The sequence below is a fragment of the Mesoplodon densirostris genome, chromosome 6 (genome assembly GCF_025265405.1).
Source record: "Mesoplodon densirostris isolate mMesDen1 chromosome 6, mMesDen1 primary haplotype, whole genome shotgun sequence".
Lineage (NCBI taxonomy): Eukaryota > Metazoa > Chordata > Mammalia > Artiodactyla > Ziphiidae > Mesoplodon > Mesoplodon densirostris.
Genome location: NC_082666.1, coordinates 130152067 through 130167615, shown reverse-complemented (window position 1 = coordinate 130167615; position 15549 = coordinate 130152067). Strand labels below are relative to the sequence as shown.

Genomic DNA, 15549 nt, shown 5'->3' with positions numbered 1-15549 from the left:
GCAGAGCAGCAAGGGTGTTCTTCTCTCCTGCCATGTGTAGTTAGATGAAATTTCTTTGTGGATGAACTGGCCCAGAGGGGAAAAGAAGGTGATGCTTTTATGCAGATTTTTAATAAATTATAGTTACAGCCTTTTTGCTTATTACTGCTTTTCCTCAGTCCTAGTTTTCTTTTGCTCTGTTCTGTTTTTAAGGAATTAAGATCATTAAGCAGGGGGTAGATGTACAGTGTAAATTTATTAAACAGTAAAGATTTGATAAGGGGTATTAAAAATCCATGCCACTTACAGTCCATTCTAACTTGATATAAAATGCTAGGAAATGAGACCAAAATTGCCTTTGAGTTGCAATCAGTGCTGAACGGAAAAAGCATATTTTGCATTCCTTACTAACATGAAGGGGTAATGTTTCTGTAAGAAGAAACTGTCAAATGTTTATTAAATAAATGAAGCATAAAACAAGCTTTAATGCAGTTTCATCCACGCTTGGATTTTAATAACTAGCATTTATCCCTTGAATGAAAAGTTCTATTTGTATCCAAGAAGAAAGGCTCCCCACTCTGCAGTTGGGATTTTTAGCTCTGAACAGTCTCCGTTAACTGATGAAAGAAGTGATTTGCTCTGCCATTTCACATTAACTGTTTCCTTGCAATGTCGGTGTCGACAGGAGGGATAAGAGCCTGGCAAGGGAGGGTGGTGACAATGAGGGGGGATCATTCCAGGGGTGGATGGTAGAGTGTAAGGGAGTATGGACCCCAATAGACCAGAACAGAGGGGAGACAAGGAACTTAAGGGACGTGCCCTCATCCACATTGTGTAAGGATCTGAGGTGCATCCATGTCAAAATAGGGATTTTAGGAAGGGCTGAAGGTCATGCTGGAAGATGAACAAGGTGGGAAACAGGAGGGCTTTGGAGTCTCCATACAATAGTCTTACAAAGTCCGGGCTGTTTTATGTAATAGAAGCAAAGTGCCTCTTCCAAGCCCAAACTGGGATTCAGAGACTGGTTGTACTAGTGGGCTGGCGATGCAGCAGGAGTGGGGTTGGCAGATTATTTTTAAGCTAAAGAAGGAGGGAAGGTGTCTTAGTCCATTCAGGCTGCTGTAACAAAATCCCACAGACAGGGGGGTGGCTTATAAACAACAGGAATGTATTTCTCACAGTTCTGGAGGCTGGAAGTCCAAGACCATGGTGCCAGCGTGGTCGGGTTCTAGCGAGGACCGTGTTCCGGGTTGCAGACGGCCAACTTCTCACTGTCCTCACCCAGTTCAAAGGGCGAGGGAGCTTTCTCAGGCCACATTATAAGGGCACTCACCCCATTCCTGAGCGTCTCACCCTCGTGACCTCATCACCTCGCACAGGCCCCACCTCCTCACACCATCACCATGGCGGTTAGACTTCAGCTTATGAATCGTGGGGGACTTACGCATTCAGACCGTCGCAGAAGAGCATAGGAAACAGAGAGAGGAGGAAAAGGTGATAAAGAAAACCTCGAGGTGATGGGTGGGCATCTGTCCCCATCTGGCCTGAAGACTTGTTGGTGGCCCCCGTGGAAGCAGAAAGCGTTGAGTCAGAGAAAGTCTTTGTGAAACTCTGAGTGTGAGCCCTGGGGCTTCAGTGCAGGGTCAGCCACGTGAACAGGACAGCAGCCCGGGCTGGCTCGTCTGGGGAACCGGCGGATCAGGACCACTGCCCGGGGGCGGCTTCCTCCCAGGGGGGCTGCCATGGGCACAATGGCAAAGTGACTTGATGGGCTGGAGGAGCAAAGCACAAGCCGAGCTGCTCGTAAGCACACAGCTGACATCCTGAGGGACCCCCAGAGGACCGGCAAAATCCAGTGGGCAGAGAGTGAAGCCCTGGTCAGGCAGATGGACGCAGAGGCTCTAACCCGATTGTCCGTGTTCGCGTGGCCTCTTCTTTCCCTTCCGGTGGGGACAGTTGGCATTGATCAGATCGTACGAGGAGAGGATTGATAATTGACTCGACTGCCACGGTCACTGTCCCGACACGTAACAGGAGCCGTGGCTAAAACCTGTGGCCGATTAGAAATTAGAAACGAACGAATCCAGTAAGAGCCGCAGGATAATTATACTGGGGGCCTAATTTTGGAATATAGGGAAAAATCCCAAATTCTGTTTTGAGCCAAGGCTCCAGTTCCTCATGTTGCTCAAAGCAGGGCATGAACAGGAGGGAAATCAAGGCAGCAGGCTCACCTTTCCACTTCAGATGGAGAGGCCACGGGGGAGACCAGGTGGAGTCTGCATGTTGAGGGTGGGGTGCGTGGCCCCAGTGTTTGTTTAGCGGCACCTGTTTAAAAGGCAGAATTGCCAGGAAATGGCAGCTCTGTCCACACGCCTGAGTGCATCCATCCTCTCCCTCCAGGAGGGGGGAAGTGTTCTGGAACCAGTCACTCTGGGGGTATTCCTGGTACCTCTTCCAATTGCATGTGTATAGCCACACACACACACACACACACACACACACACACACACATGCCATTCTGGATCACAGAAGAGTAGATAAGGGACACAGCATCGTGGCCACGTCAAAGGAAAGTAAGCCTGAGAGAACACTTAGCACGTTCTATCCATTCTCCTCCACTATCCGGTGAGATGGCTATTGGTATAGCCTTCAGACGTCCAGAGTCTTCAGTTTCATCTCATGTGAGACCAGAGCCAACCACTGAAGCTACGGAGGCACCAGTATGGCGAGCGACTTCAGAGCCACCAATCTAACTGGAACATCCAAGCCCGACCACCATACTGTTTCCTTGACCATAGTCTGGTTCAATGCCCTATGGAATCTGCACTGACAAACGCAAGATTTCTCCCCCCACCAACTCTTTACATCCTTTCACAGGAGAGTCTACTGTTCTAAATGTGACACAAGCAGCAAAAGGCGTATTCAATTTTATAAAACCGTAAAGTATTACATAGTATAATATGTGTTTGTTTGTGATAAAAACGAAGTTCTAAATCATGGCACAAAACAGTACAAAATTTGTACTATGATTTATAACTTCATTTTCCTCCTCAATTTATTCGAAGAGCTGGAATCATAATTTTGCCACCTGCTTTTGCATAACGGTTTGGTCCTTACTCCTGTTCTACGAACCCTTTTCTAAATATTAACATTCACATTTGCAAATCTAGAAAAATAGAAAGCTTTTAAAAAAATTTTAAAGGCTTTTAATTTCATTGTGAGCAGCTCTCAAATCCAGTTATGCATTGCAATAGACCCTAAGGTGTTAGCAGAGATAACTTTAAAAAATAAGTTTAGGTTAGACCTTAGAAATTAAAAAACTAACTAAAATCCTGTCCCTCTCAAGGATTATTGTCATTTATCAGCAGCATAAATGGAATTGCTAACACATCCTCTTCAAATGCTTGGAATTTGAAATGAGACCCATTATCAGCAGTCAATGGAGGCCTAACAAACCATCCCAGAATTTTGGGGCTTTCCAAAAGCAAACCTTTCACTGGCTCACAATTCTGAGGCTCAGAAATTTAGACTCAGCTGTACCGAATGGCTCTTCTCCTGATCTCACCTCACAGGATGAACAGCACAGGATGAACAACTCATCCCAAGGTCAGCATCCAGGCCAGCATCCTGGGAAACCCCTCCATCTCTAGCAGAGCAGGACATTTAGCACCCTGTGCCTGGTGCCCTTCATGTGGCAGCAACCCTCTGGTGGCTCATTTGGATCCTGATGGCCTAGGACAGTCTCACGTGCAAATCTTTTAGTCGGTGCCCGGTGTCAGCTAAACCAAGTATCTGCAACAGGCTTGCCCAGGCTTCTTGAAGCAGCAGGAGAGAGTGCCAGTCCCAGTGGACCAGGCTTGACCAGACCCTAACACATCTGAGATTCACATGTTGTCCACTGCATGACTTTTAGGGTCCACCTTCTACTTGGTGAGTCAAAGAAACCCTCACTCCTAGGATACGGTCCAAGAACAGTTGTCTCTCAGAAAGAAAAGCAGAAAATCTCTGCTGCTGTTCTTGCTCCTGCTGCCGCTATTTTTTTAAATTAATTTTTATTGGAGTATAGTTGATTTACAATGTTGTGTTAGTTTCTGCTGTACAGCAAAGTGAATCTGTTATGCGTACACATATATCCACTTTTTAAAGATTCTTTTCCCACATAGGTCATTACAGAGTATTGAGTAGAGTTCCCTGTGCTATACAGTAGGTCCTTATTAGTTATCTATTTTATATACAGTAGTGTGTAGATGTCAATCCCACTCTCCCAATTAATCCCTCCCCCCTTTCCCCCTTGCTACTATGAAACTCTTAGAGGAAAACATAGGCAGAACACTTTTTGACATAAATCACAGCAAGATCTTTTTCAATCCACCTCCTAGAGTAATGAAAATAAAAACAAAAATAACCAAATGGGACCTAATTAAACTTAAAAGCTTTTGCACAGCAAAGGAAACCATAAACAAACAATAAAACACAACCTTCAGAATGGGAGAAAATATTTGCAAATGAAGCAACCAACAAGGGATTAATCTCCAAAATATAGAAATGGCTCACGCAGCTCTACATCAAACAAACAAACAACCCAATCAAAAAATGGGCAGAATATCTAAATAGACATTTCTCCAAACAAGACATACAGATGGCCAAGAAGCATCTGTATGATGAAAAAAGATGAAAAGCTTCTCAGCATCACTAATTATTAGAGAAATGCAAATGAAAACTACAGTGAGGTATCACCTCACACCACTCAGAATGGCCATCATCAAAAAGTCTATAAACAGATGCTAGAGGGGGTGTGGAGAAAAGGGAACCCTCCTGCACTGTTGGGGGGAATGTAAATTGGTGCAGCCACTATGGAGAACAGTATGGAGATTCCTTAAAAAACTAAAAATAGGGCTTCCCTGGTGACACAGTGGTTGAGAGTCCGCCTGCCGAAGCAGGGGGACACGGGTTCATGCCCCGGTCCAGCAAGATCCGACATGCTGCGGAGAAGCTAGGCCCATGAGCCATGGCTGCTGAGCCTGAGCATCCGGAGCCTGTGCTCCACAACGGGAGAGGCCACAACAGTGAGAGGCCTGCGTACCGCAAAAAAAAAAAAAAAAAAAAACAAAACCTCAAAACAGAGCTACCATATGACCCAGCAATCCCACTACTGGGCATATATCTGGAGAAAACCATAATTCGAAAAGGCACATGCACCCCAATGTTCACTGCAGCTCTATTTACAATAGTGAGGACATGGAAGCAACCTAAGTGTCCATCAACAGAGGAATGGATAAAGAAGATGTGGTATATAGACAATGGAATATTACTCAGCTGTAAAAAAAGAAAGAACGAATGCCATTTGCAGCAACATGGATGGACGTAGAGAGTGTCATACTGAATGAAGTAAATCAGACAAAGACAAATATCATATGATATCACTTATATGTGGAATCTGAAAAAAAGGGTCCAAATGAACTTATTTACAAAACAGAAATAGAGTCACAGATGTAGAGAACAAACTTATGCTGCTGCTATTTTTTTTAAGTGTCAAGCCCTGCAGTCTGTGCAGCCTGTGGAAGAAGGAAGATGGGCAGTGATGGTGAGACACAGAGGCCAGTCCGGTGTCCATAGGGCCTCCCCAGACAGTGGACGGCAGAGGGGAAGAGCCTCAGGTGACTCAGCTTGGCTGGCTCAGGATACAGGCACTAAGTGCTATACCTCGTTCCTTATACAATCCTTTCAGCTTACATGTTAGCAGGGCCATCTCTCCCTTTATATAACCATAGTCCCCAGGTAGATGCTCGTAGCTTCCCGTGATTGGAATCAAACTTTCCCTCCATTGTAACATGCTGGCCTCCAAAGAGGCTTCTTTCTTCCAGCTCAGGACCCACTTCGTTCTTTGCCCCTGGAGTCACCACCTCCTTGCATAACAGACGGTCACATTCCTCCCTCAGCCATATAATCCCTATTACACAATAAACAGTAAGATAATTATACCCCAAAATACCTTTTAAAGATAAATGATACAAATGAATTTATCAGGAGTGATTTAGCCACTCTTTCCCAAATTCTAATGTAAGTAATGATCGAATACTTAAAAGAACAAACTTGTTAGAAAAGATAGTTCTGCTGTATCCTTTTCCTCAACAATTGAATCCTAGTTGAAGATAATTATATTTTAGCTGTAATTGTTCTGGGTCACAGGCCAACTAAAAATTTCTACTTACATAATTGAAAATTATGTGGTTCATCTCTATGTTGATTGACTTTGCTTGATGGAGTCCTGAGGGAAATCGTGCCGTTGCATTTCTGATCAAATTCACATTTGAACCCACATGTCCAGAATTCTCACGGACGCCACTAAAATGAAAGGAAATTGAGAACCAGATCTCTAAGAGGCCAAATGGAAGTTTTCCTTTGGGTTTTTGGACCTAGGTTTTAACTGTCCATTTAAAAAATAAATTTTAATGTATATTTATCTTTCAAGAGGATATTTTTTAACGCTTCTGACCCCTAAAGAACATATAAGATGTATTAAATTTTGAAATAAACACTTTCTGGAGAAGAGAGAAAGTAGACAAAAATATTCTGGAAAAAGATGTTTTATTAAAACACCATTTTTTCACATATGCAGAAAGAGTCCACATGTGAAATAGAGAATATTAGGAAAACGAGCAACTCCTTAGGATGCTGTGGGAATCACAGGGTGAGGCTACCAGCATTAAGAATTATATCCTGGTTTAGCAAAGACAACCAAGTACACACCTGAAAATGAGAACATGAGGAGTTTTTCACTAGTACCAAATAAGAATGGTTCTAGGACACTTTTACATGATTGCCTCTTGAACTTAAAGTCAGTAAAATTTGGAATATAAAAATTAATGTAGGAAAGCAAACTAGTCTACCACTAGTAAAAAGGAAAGCATATTTGTTACCTGGTTCAATAATAGCCTTAATGTAAAATAGAAAATTTGACTTCCATTAAGTATTCAGAACAGACACATTTTGATGGCCCAAAGAATAAAGAATCTTCAATAGAAATATGTTGCTTTGTGGTTATATTAATTTTAAAAGGCATCCCAAAGGTGACAGGTGTTTTTTTAATAGCAAAACCCCAAACCTGATTTGTGACATTACAAGAGCAATACTCATGAAGTTCATTAATATGTTAAAAGTTACACAGACACAGAGTCCAGTAAAACATTGCCTACAGTGTGTTAACATTCCCAGGGGAACAAAACCAGTAAGAGTATTTTGGAAGAAATCAAGGAATGTGAAGATAAATAAATTAGAGATTGTGGGAAACGGGGCCAGTGGGGAGGGTTTCAGGCAATTAGTATTATACGTAAAATGGAAATAGAGAATAGAAGAACATGCTGAAAATGATCAACGGCCCTTCTCCATTTCCTCTGAGGAGAAAACAATGTGACACATAAAAATCTTTTAATCTATGAAGAACAAAGCCACCCTTCTCTTGATGTCACTGCAACATTGCACAAGAGTTAACTCATATTTGTGTGATGGGGTGTGGATTTCAATCCACAAACCCAGATGTGCATGACATAGCACAATATTAACTTTTCTTCAGAACGACTTAAATCCAACTCTAATTCCCTGCACAGAAGTAGCAGGAAGTTCAATCACCCTTACGAGGCGTGGCAGTTACCAGAATCCAACGAGGCCAATCAATCAGACTTGTCCTGATCACAGCTGCCGGTTCACAGGGGTTGCCACCCAGACCCCTATAGCCCAAGCCACTTGGTTTCGAATCCAGCAGTTCTGCCAGTTCTAAGCGGGATAAAGTTTGTCAAGGTCAAGAGTCGTGGTGGGTAGGGGGCGTTATCCTCCCTGCGTGTGCCACACGGGAGGCCTTGCCATTATCCAGGGGCACCTGCACAGTGCAGGGTGGGGGGCTCCATCACCCCAGGACCTGACAGCTCTTGGGGGGAATCTACCTTCTCACCCTCTCTCTCCCCTCTCCTGGCATCGTGCATGATCTCAGGCTGGGAAAGGTGAGAATTAGAAGGAGAAGCTTCTATGAGTTTTTGAGTAGCTGCTTCTTTCCAAGCCACAAAAAGAAGTGAGGGTGAGAGCCCTGGTTTTCTCTGTGCTTGAAATGAGATGGGTGGTGGCAATCCAAGGGAAAGGACAAATACCGATTAATTTATGGATAACTGGTGTTGCACTGACGTTGCCTATTTCGTGGACCAGCAGGGATTCTTAGCACCCGTCCTGCACAGCCCAGGGCACCTGCCAAACATCACCCCCCCGCCCAATGCTCTGGCCTCAGCAGCACGGGCCTCCTTCCTTGTCTTGTTACTATTCTCCTTCCCAACACAGGGCCTTTGTGTACCTTCCTCCTTAGCCTCAAATCCATCCTTTACTCTTCTTTCTTTCCTTTTTGAAAAATTCATTACCTTGTGGAACTTTTCAACAATTCCTCTCCAAATATTGTCATGATAATGACATGTCCTTGGCGATTTTGACCTGTAGACTGAAGGATACTAATATTTCATGGTAGATCTGTAATTTCTTGGTAGGATTGCTACTTTTATCTGACGCTCCTCTTATTTTATCAGACCCTAAATCACTGTGTTTGGACTGGTACGAAACTTGAACTAAAGTGTCAGGTTAGGACACACTTTATGATGAACTTTTAACTTCCAGAAGTGGAAAGATAAATCAATTTTTATAGTTTTGCTCTTTATAAAAAACCAGGATATTAAATTCTACGAATTCCTCCTAAAGATTTACTCACACACGTGGAAATGATGTATGTACATTATTTACTGTAGAAATTAAAATATTGAAAATAACCTAAATGTTCACCAAAATAAATATACATCTATATGCATAATGGGATAATGAACAAATGTTAAAAAAACAAGGAAGCCCTTTTCAATATGGCATGATCATTAAAATACTTTAAGGAGTTTTAAAAAGAACTAGGTAAAGGACACTATATGTAGCATACAATCATTTTCATAGAAAAGGAAGAAAAATAAGATATATTTGTATTTGCTTATATGAGCATGAACTATCTCTGGAAGGATGCCTAAGAAAAAATGGTTGTGATGAGAAAAATAGTGGCAGGGGATAGAAGTAGGAGCAAGATTTTTTATAAATATATGAATATATTATCTATTCAAAATAATTAAACATTTTTAAATGTTCTAAAATAAAGATTAATGGGTGGATCTGCAGACTTCCACATCCAAACAAGATGGAGTAATATGGGCCAGATTTACCCTCCCACCTGAAAAAACAAATAAAATACATGAAACAGTGGTTTTCAAGACACTTGACAATGAAGGACATTGATCCCTGAGAGATGGGAAACACTAAGGTGAGGCCTAGAATCGCCCCAGCTTACTGACTTGAGATAGTCTCCAGGTTGTGGTATAAGGAAGGGGAGCCCAGGTGGGACCAGCCTGAGTTGATGTGGAGCTGAGTCTGGGGAGAACAGGGCAGCTAGAATTTCAAGGGCAGAACACCACAGAAGAGAGCCACATGGGAGGGAGCCCCAAGATCTGCAGTGGGTACCCCCTGAGTACTCAGCAGAGGACTGATGAGAGTGTGTGTGTAAAGAAACTACCCAAGACTAGGAAAGGCACCACTAGAAAGAATTAGAAGTAACAGTGCCCAGAACACACCCAAGGCTGGGAAGAGTGTCTGTTCCCAACAGCCAGACTGAACGACCTGATGATGGGCAGGAGGTTGAGTAGAGCACACAGAAGGGTCTTGCCTTAAAGGTGTGAATAATTTTCAGATTATGCATTGCTCCAGACTGCCTAATAAATCTTAAGAGCAAAACCCAAAAGGGTCAAACTACCTCCAAGTAATGTAATTGCATCCTAGAACAAAGCTCAAAGATGCTCAGAATATCCAGCTCCCCAAAAGTTCTATATCTCAATGAGAAATATATTAGGCAGGCAAAGAAGCACCAATACATGGCCCATAATGAATGGGAAATTGAACGAATTGAAGTTGTGGACTAAGAATTAACAGACAAGGACAATTAGATGGTAATTATAACAGTATTCTATAAATTCAAAAAGTTAAGTAGAGACATGTGAGATATAAAAAGACCAAAATTAAAATCCTAAAGGTGGAAAAAGAATGTGTGAGGTTAAAAATGCTTTGATGTTGATGGGATTATCAACAGACCAGACTTTACAAAATAAAAAAGAAAGAGTAGTGAACTTGAAGATATAACAAGAGAAACTATCCAAAATGAAACAAAAAGGAGAATTTTTTAAAATGAAGAAAGTTTATAAATGGACACTCTGGAGGATATAAAAGAAAGGTAAGAATAGAAAGAATATTGGAAGGAATAATGGTCCAAAATTGTCCAAATTTCATGAAAACTATGCCTACAAATCCAAGACACTCAAATCTTATTAAGCACAAGAAACTGTACCAAGAAAACTATACATCATGTGTCACATCATAATAAAATAGCTCAAATTCAATGACATAGAGATCTTAAAAGCAGCCAGAGGGAAAAAAGACTCATTGTATACAGAAAAACAGAGATAAAGGTAACACACTTCTCATGAGAAACAATACCAGTGAGAAGACAGTGAGTAATATCTTTAGAGGATTAAAAGAAAAAAGCTGTTAACTTGGTATTCTATAGCCAACAAGAGTATCTTTCTTAAAATGTAGACATGAAAAGAAAGAAAGACTTCATCATCAACACACTCCCACTACAAGAAATGTTGAAGAAAGTACTTTAGGCCGAAGGATAGAAATCTGAATCTACACAAACGAATGAAGAAAACAGAAATGGTGTTCATAACAATATAATTTCATATATATATATATAATTTTATTATTTAAATCTTTTAAAAAGATAATTGATGCTTAAACAAAAATAATTATGATATGATGTGAGATTCATAACATATGTAAAAGTAAAATGTATGGCCCACAAGGTACAAACATAGGGGAAATAGAAACAAAAGGATTTTATCAAGAGGTTCTTATAAAATATCACTGGAAGGTAAACTGATAAAAAATAAAGATGTATGATAGAAACCACTACAGCAACCACTAAAAAGGGAAAACAAGGAGTTTTCATTAAGTCAAAAAAAGATACTAAATGAAATCATGAAAAATATTCAATTAATCAAAAAGATAGGAAAAGGAAACAATAGATGGGACAAATAGAAAGCAGATTATAGATTTGAACCTAATTACATGAATAATAGTATTAAAAGGAAGTGATCTCAACAACATGGGGTGGGAGGGGGAAGCTGGGGCAAAGTGAGAGTAGCATTGACATATACACACCACCAAATGTAAAATGGATGGCTCGTGGGAAGCAGCAGCATAGCACAGGGAGATCAGCTCGGTGCTTTGCCATGACCTAGAGGGGTGGGATAGGGAGGGTGGGAGGGAGGCTCAAGAGGGAGGGGATATGGGGACATATGTATGCATAGGGCTGATTCACTTTGTTTCGCAACAGAAACTAACACAGTACTGTGAAGCAATTATACTCCAATAGATCTATTTTTTAAAAAAAGAACAGTGATCTCAACAACCCAATGAAAAGGCAGAGATTTTTAACAGCAAGATGCAACTATAAGCAGCCCACAAGAAAACCACTTTAAATATAGACACAAATAGTTTAAAAAGTAAAAAGATATAAAAGGTATAAATAGTAGTGTTTAGATAGTACAAATCTAAAGAAAGCTGAAACGGCTCTATTAATATCCAAGCAAAATCAATGTCTGAGCAAAGACTATTATCAGAGATGATAAAAGTCATTTTGTAATGAGAATGAGGTCAATTCATCAAGAGCACATAAAATTCATAAACATTTATGCATTTATTAAGAGCTACAAAATGCATGAAGCAAAAAACTGATAGAACAGCAAAAAGAAATAAACAAATCCAGAATTATAGTCATAGATTTCAATATCCCTCTCAGTAATTGATACAATGAGGAGACAGAAAATCAATAAGAATATAGAAGACCAGAACAACACTGTCAACCAACTTGACCTAATAAATATATGGACTGCTCTACTCAATGGCAACAGAATACATTCTGATAGACCACATTCTGAGCCATTAAAAAATCCCAATAAATTTAAAAGAATTCAAGTCATACAAAGTGTATTCTCTGACCACAATGGAATTACATGAAAATCGATAACAGGAAGATCTCCAAAAAATCCCAAATAGTTGGAAATTAAATTACACATTTTTATATAACCCATAGGTCACAAAAAGAAAACAAAAGGGAAAACTGGGAGTATTTTGAACATAATGAAAATGAGAACACCACGTATTTTTCACAGGATTCTGCTAAAGCAGTACTTAAGGGAGATTTATAGTACTAGATAGCTATATTAGAAAAAAAAGTCTCAAATCAATAATATCAGCTTCCACCCTAAGTAACCAGAAAAAGAAGAGAAAATGAAACACAAAGTAGAATAATTAAACTAATAAAGACAAGGAGAAATCAGTGAAATATAAAAATGAAAAACAACAGAGAAAATCAATAAAACCAAAAGCTAATTCCTTAAGCAGATCAATAATATTGATAAACCTCTAGCCAGACTGACTAGGAAAAAAGAGAGGAATAACATAAATATGCTCAACATCATTAATCTTTATGGAAATGCAAAATAAAGCCACAATAAGTACCACTATGCCCCTGTTATAGTGACTAAACTTCAAAAGACTGCCCATATCAAGTATCTGAGGACGGGTAGCAGTTGGAATTCAAACACTGCTGGTGAAAATATAAAGTTACAACCTTTCTGGCAAAGAGTTTTGCAGTTTCTTAAAAGTTTAAGCCCACACCTACCATATGATTTAGTCATTCCACTCCTAGGCATTTCCTCAAGAGAAATGAAAGCATATGTCCACACAGAGATTAGTACACAAAACTCATAGCACCTTTATTTGTAATAACCCCAAATTGGAAACAACCCAAATGTTCATCAGTGGGTGAATGGATAATCAAACTGTTGTAAAGTCATGCAAATGGAATACTACTCAGCAATAAAAAAGGAAGAAACTGTTAACACACGCTGCAACAAGGGTGAGTCTCGGAATAATGATGCTGAATGAAAGAAGCCAGACCCACCCAAAGAAGAACACATACTGTGTGATTCCATTTATAGAAAATTCTAGACAATGCAAACTAATCTGTAGTGACAGAGATCAGCGATGTCCAAGCGGAAGGGAATGAGGAGAGGGTCAGGAGGGAGAGATTACAATGAGGAAACTTTGTGGGGGGACAGATGTGCTCCTTTCTCTTGAATGTGGTGATGGCTGCACAGGGATATTCATAAGTCAAAATCTATCAGACTGTCCACTTAAAATATTTGCAATTCATTGTATGTCAACTATACCTCAATTACGGTGTTCAAAAGATTAATGGACAAATATAAGTAAATACATGACAAATAAAAGGTTTGTTTCTTACCAGCCATTCACACTAGTCAAAATAGGAGGCACTAATGTATCTGGAGCTTGGCAAAAACAGCAATGAAGGTAAAGAGGTGTGTCTGGATTTGTTTTATTATGCCTCAAATTAACTAAAAATATACTCCATGGTGAGTTTTTTATAAACTCATTAAGAAAACAAGATATTGTGTTCCCAACAAATTATTTACAATTAAAAAAATCAATCTAGGACTTTCTCTTGCCGGATATTTATACTAGTTCTATATCTACGATAATTCTAGTTGGGAGATTCATTCTGCACAGTGTAAATTCGGTTGCACTCTGGTCTCATGCTTTACACAATCAGATGAGAATATATTGGTAGGACTTCAGATCTTTCTATTTGTGGTTCAGATCGAATAGGGTTGCCTATTTCTGATTGCTTATGCCCAAGCCCTGTGGAATCAAAGATGACACAGAGGTAATGTGCTCATTGGGGAACTGCACCCACCACATGGTACCGTCCTAATCTGTCCCAGCTACAGCTGTAATTACCCTCTAAAATCCAGTGCATGGAAAATGGAAAAAGATTATGCTGCTGGAGAGAGGGCTAAAGTGCGGTACCTCTGGTTCTAAGACTTTTATTTCAAACAAAATTTTTAAATCGCATGAGATTCTTTGTGTTATTTTTCGAATCCTGCTCACTTTCCTAGAAGGAGCAATAAATCCCTCTTCCTGCCTTGTAATCTTTCCATCTACATAGAGTATACACACTTTTTAAAAAAATCTAAAACTGCAGTGATAAGGCCAAGTGCCAGCTTAACATGCAAAATCTTTGAAATATGTAGCACACTGAAATACAGTAAATTCACGTTTATGTCCCTCAAGCGCCTCGTAAAATGTTACCAAGAGTACAACTTCAGTTGGCCTGTAAATTGGTGTGTCTTATATATTTAGATATATTTTTAAATGTGTGTCTTCAACATTTAGTGCCTTGTACTCTTATGTATAAATATCCTTTGTTTCAAAATCTTCAAAACTGTCACAAAAACTATATTGACCGAGTGTGTTTTTACAGATATGCTTGTTCTGCATCAGGTGTTCTCTAATTGTTTTATGTCCATACTTCTGTAGTTGTCTCTCTTCACCTCCTAAACATTGAAACAGAAATGGTGTTGCAGTAAAGATTTCAAAGGCTTTGAAATCAGGGGACCTGGTCCAGCCACAGCACCACCGCATCCTGGTGCCACCCTTGGGTGCTGGGCCCGACCTTTTTCTGCCTGTTTCTCCCAAGAGCACACAGGGAGGATATACCCAGGGCTGCTGTGAGGATTAGTCAAGGCAACTGGACAAGGCTCTCAGCCGAGAGCCCAACACATAGTGAACATTCAAAATCACAAGAGTGGACTTCCCTGGTGGTCTAATGGTTAAGACTCTGCCCTTCCACTGCAGGGGGAACAGGTTCAGAGAAGTAAGCTCCCTGCATGCTGTGCAGCCAAAGTAATAATAATAATAGTAACACAAAAGCTGCCTTTGAACTCCAAAAATATTAAGGCAGGGTCCAATGATTATATATTAGCTCATTACATAGCAACATGACTGCAATATATCCTAGCGACAGCAGAAAGCCTAAAAATTAGAATTTGATCAAAAAGAATATTTCATAGAAGGTAGACTTTAAAAAGTATGTAATTAAAGCGAAAAGACCTAGTTTAAATTCCAACTTTGGCACGTTAATAGATGGTTGGTTATTTTATTCTAAATGACCATCTCGTAGTCTGTAAAATGGACATGACCTGAAAATAGTAGGTGTTTGCTGAATACATACTGAGATTAAATCAAAGATATGGTCTACAACCGTGTTTTCTATATTTTCACCTGTCTGATAGCATAAGATCTCTTTGAGGAAAAGCCATGGAACTGATGGATTTTCCCAATATATCAGACACTAGTCATCATGTACTTCTCTCTGATGACAAACATGGAGCCATTGCGTGGCTCCACGGGGCACTAGTGGCTTTAGAGCCTGAGCTGTGAAGTTCAAAGCTCAAGGGGGTTCCAGGCGCGATCAGAGACCTAGTGTGAACTCATGTCCGCTCACTGAAAAGCCCCCTGCAATGAACACTGAGACTTAAAGTTTGCTTCTTTTTTTTTCCCCCCCAAGCAAAATGCCATGGTCCC

At 40.2% G+C, this 15549-nt stretch overlaps 1 protein-coding gene across 1 annotated transcript in view; it reads left to right on the top strand.

Moving 5' to 3' along the window:
• The window catches only part of GALNTL6 (polypeptide N-acetylgalactosaminyltransferase like 6), a 1098474-nt gene that overhangs the window by 967764 nt on the left and 115161 nt on the right, over positions 1-15549 (top strand). The gene's annotated exons all lie outside the window — the stretch shown is intronic.